Source organism: Apium graveolens, chromosome 6, assembly GCF_009905375.1.
Source record: "Apium graveolens cultivar Ventura chromosome 6, ASM990537v1, whole genome shotgun sequence".
Taxonomy (NCBI): domain Eukaryota; kingdom Viridiplantae; phylum Streptophyta; class Magnoliopsida; order Apiales; family Apiaceae; genus Apium; species Apium graveolens.
The window spans coordinates 108,187,308-108,191,860 of record NC_133652.1 but is presented as its reverse complement, the minus strand read 5'-3'; the positions used below and the strand labels follow the sequence as shown (position 1 = coordinate 108,191,860).

Genomic DNA, 4,553 nt, shown 5'->3' with positions numbered 1-4,553 from the left:
TTGTCATCAGTGATCGTTAAAGTTCATTGACTCAGACTCTTTTACTCTCACGGTTTATTTGTTTGTATTTCAGGTACTCATTACAATGGGAGATCCAGCAGCATGAACGAAAGCCTTGATGGATTTTTCTCAACCTAAGATCAATGACATTCAATTCAGCATTGTTCAGCCAGCTATCACAGCTAATACCTTTGAGATCAAGCCTGGCACAATTTAATGGGTGCAAAATTTAATCCAGTTTGGGGGTTCTCCAACTGAAGATCCCAATATGCACATTAGGGATTTCATTGAGATCTGCGACACCTTCAAGTTCAACGGTGTTTCTGAAAATGTTGTGAAGCTGAGACTGTTCCCATTCTCTCTGAGGGACAAGGCTAAGAGCTAGTTATACTCTCTACCAGCTGGTTTGATTACTACTTGGGAAGATCTTGCTCAGAAGTTTCTTACTAAATTCTTCCATATGGCAAAGACAACTGCAATGAGGAATGCTCTTACTCAATTTGCGCAACAAATGGGAGAATCTTTGTGTGAAGCTTGGGAGCGCTACAAGGAGATACTTAGGAAGTGTCCTCATCATGGAATGCCTAATTTGATGATCATCAATTACTTCTATAACGGTTTGGGAGCACAGTCCAGACCCATGCTCGATGCAGCACCAGGAGGAGCATTATGGGCAAAGAGCTATGAGGAAGCTTATGATCTAATTGAACTGATGGCTGCTAATGAATATCAGTATCCAACCCAGAGATGTCCACAGGGCAAGGTAGCAGGAGTTCTTGAAGTGGATACAACTACGAATATCATTGCTCAACTAAAGGTGTTGTCTATGCAGATCGATTCTCTGGCTAACTATGGTGTTAAACAGATAATTAGTGTTTGTGAGATATGAGCAGGTTCGCATGCGACGGAGCAATGCGCTATATCTAGTGACTCAGCTCAGTTTGTGAGCAACTTTCAGAGATCGCAGCAACCAGTTCCAGACACTTATAATCCTATAAAAAATCTGAATTGGAGGAGTTGAGGCTTATGTGCAAAAACCAGGCTCTTATATGCCAAATCGAGGCTATTTCTATTAAGACTCTGGAGAACCAAATAGGGCAAATTGCTAATGCCTTATTGAATCGACCACCAGGAACGCTTCCTAGTGATACAGAAACAAATCCAGGCAAAAGGGAAGTTGAAGAGCAGGTGAACGCCATCACCTTGAGGTCTGGAAAGGTCGCAAGCCCCCAACTTCAGCAAGACAAAGAGCCTGAAAAATCTCAAGATTCAGAAAATGCAGTTGTGGCTGAAGAAGAAGTGTAGAAGGAAGCAGAGGTGGAACCAAGGAAGACTACTGTGGAACAAACTCCTCCTAAGGGTAATACAGGGGAGAAACAGATCTATCATCCACCGCATTTTCCTAAGAGGCTGCAGAAGAAAAAGCTGGATAAGCAGTTTGAGAAGTTTTTGGAGGTGTTCAAGAAACTTCATATCAACATACCTCTGAAGCTCTTGAACAGATGCCTAGCTATGCGAGATTTATGAAAGGTATTCTCTCTCGGAAAGTGAAGCTCAATGACTTAGAGACTGTTACTCTAACGGAGGAATGCAGTGTTGTGCTATAACATAAGTTACCTCCGAAGCTTAAAGATCCTGGAAGCTTCACTATTCCTTGCACCATCGAAAACTTGTCGTTCAACAAGTGTTTATGTGATTTAGGAGCTAGCATCAATCTAATGCCCTTATCTATCTTCAAGAAGCTTGGTCTGCCTGATCCGAAACCAACATACATGTCATTGCAACTAGCTGACCATTCCATCGCTTATCCACGAGGTATAGTGGAGGATGTCTTGGTCAAGGTGGATAAACTCTTCTTTCCTGCTGACTTTGTAATTCTTGATTTTGAGGAGGATAGGAAGATTCCCATAATCTTGGGAAGACCATTCTTGGCTACAGGCCGAACTATGATCAATGTGCAAAAAGGAGAGCTTTTGATGAAGGTTCATGATCAGAAGGTCACTTTTAATGTGTTCAAGGAAATAAAGTTACCCACAGCTAAAGAGGAGTGCTTTAAAGTAGAGAAAATACAGGATTTGAATGCACCTCCGTGGAAGAGGAAGTTGGATTTTTCATTCGATTCTCTTGGATTAGCAGAGCTGAAAATTTCTCAGGAGCATTTTGAACCATTTATTCAAGAAGCTCCCACACTTGAGCTCAACCGAATGCCAGATCACTTGAGTTATTCATTCTTAGGTGCACCACATGATAAGGGCTTGGGATATATTTTTGATCATGTAGAGAGTGGTTGGACGGATATTCCCACGCCTATAGATGGTTCTTCTCATGTGCAACAGGTAGTTGATAGGACTGGTATCGGTGATGCAGAGTATAGAAGATTGACTAGGCGTATGGAGGCCATGTACGACATTCACCATCATTTTGCTGAAGATTTAACACACGCTTTCGATACTGTTGTCCGAGACACTGGTGGTGAGGTTGATTGGCCACCTGATCCTCCAACCAACGAGGGTGACTCTTCTGCTAATTATGTATGCCTGAAATCCTTATTATTACCTTCAATGAGGATATTGAAAATTTTAAGTTTGGGGGTGGTAGTTAAGGAAAATTTTTGTGTGTGTGTCATTTAGTTATATATTCATGATAGTTTAGTTCATATAGTTGCATATTTTTTCCATATAATAGTTTTTTATTTTATTTTATAGCTTTATTTATCATATCATTTAGCTCATGCATATACCATGATCCCTTTTGCGTTGCTTTACCGATTTGTGATATTGATGCAAGTGTAGTGATAGCGTTAGAGTGATGATTGAGTCTTGTTGGTTGACATGCATGCTAGAAACACTTGTAATTTCACTAAGTCTTAGATTATGCTTAAGGACTAGATGGTTGTCATGGTTTGATGGTTTTTCAGGTTAATCTAATGATTATGCTTAGAATTTATGATAGGCCGATAAAAGGAATGAAAAGAAAAAAAAATTGGAGTAAAAATTGGAATTCATTGCTAATTGTGGCTAGGTGTCAAATGGCTAGTAGCCGGCTCATATTTTTATACGAGTAGTCTAGGGTTGAGCTAGATGGAGCGAAATGCACTTGCTCAGAAATTTGAAAAAATAGAAAAAAAAAAGAAAAAAGGGAAAGAAAAAAAAAAGAGTTAATGCATAATTGATCACGAGTGGGCTCTTTGGCATTCGAGTTATTAAGTTCTTAGGGGACTTTGTGCCTAGTTACCTAAGGCTCTTATAGTCTGGGATTCGCTAACCTAACGCTCGCTAAATGGATGCCATTGCATAAGTCTTTTGTGGACCTCACTCATTGCACGGTCAAATAAGCATTTGTTGTTGTGTTGAATAAAAGCATGATTCCGTAATAAGCTCCAGTGATCTTGAAGTTTTATGTTGTGCATATGTTGTGTACTTGATGATTTCATAAACAAAACATCTAAGTATATTTTACGTAGTGAAATAATATAGCACTCGACGGATAAGAATTATAGTCCCGATGGATAACTCATTATAGTCCCGACGGATGTTGACTTATTATCCATCGAGTGAGTAGCTTATGTAATAATGAGTCTGTAGCACAGTTCTGTATACATCTTTGTATAGATTCTGTAGTAGCCTATAAGTCATGTTGACTTTAACTAGATATACATAATAGGTTGATTAATTATATATAAATGATGTCTTGTAATTCTACATAAGTGAAATGAAGTCAAGTGCCAAAATAGCTACCGACGGATGATTAACAAAGCCATCGACGGATGATCAATGAAGCCATCAACAGATGTTCAGAAAGTCGACGGATGACCATATATCCGACGGATGTTCACAAAGTCCAACGGATGATCATATAAAGAATTCAAACAGCAGTTGAACAGTGAAAGCTGAGCACAGCCGTCGAGATGTATAAAAATCTACTGTGGAAGCCCGTTAACTGGGTAATAGAGGACGTAAAGTGGCAAAGCTTAAGAATGTTAGTTTTTATATTTATTCAGTCTTTTTGACTTTGTAATTTTGGTAATATATAAACCAAGAACGTAGCAAATAGAAACAAGAGAGCTGAGATACAAAAACAGAGAAATCTTTGTAAGCAGAATCTTTAGCATTTCCCTGTATTCTCAGTAGTTTAATTTGTAAGCAGCTGTGAGCATTCTTGCACACAGAGTTCTCTCGATATATTATTTATATATCTCTGGTGGAATTGTTTAAATCCACCAGAAAGTTTTTAAAGACTCTTGTATTTAATTACTTATGTTTTGATTCAAATAAGTTTCTATTCCGCATTGTGCTAATCAAAACACTTACATCTATATTCGAGTTGAACATTTTTATTTCGAGAAAAAGGTTCAAGAATTCCATTCAACCCCCCTTCTGTAATTCTTGCTATATTTTTAAGGGAGTAACAATTGGTATCAGAGCAAGCTCTTAATCTACAAAGAGTTTAAATATCATAACAATTCAACAAGATGAACAAGAAAGACGTAAGAGTCAAGATTCATTTTCTAGATAAAGATAATTACCATCATTGGAAGGTAAAGATGCATCTTC

The 4,553-nt window shown here is 38.4% G+C and overlaps 1 non-coding gene across 1 annotated transcript; it reads right to left on the bottom strand.

Annotated features, from left to right (window-relative positions):
• Positions 1-475: 475 nt before the first annotated feature.
• On the bottom strand, positions 476-582 carry LOC141670071 (small nucleolar RNA R71). Its single transcript, XR_012554320.1, has one exon. It is a non-coding gene; the product is annotated as a small nucleolar RNA R71 (small nucleolar RNA).
• Positions 583-4,553: the final 3,971 nt, after the last annotated feature.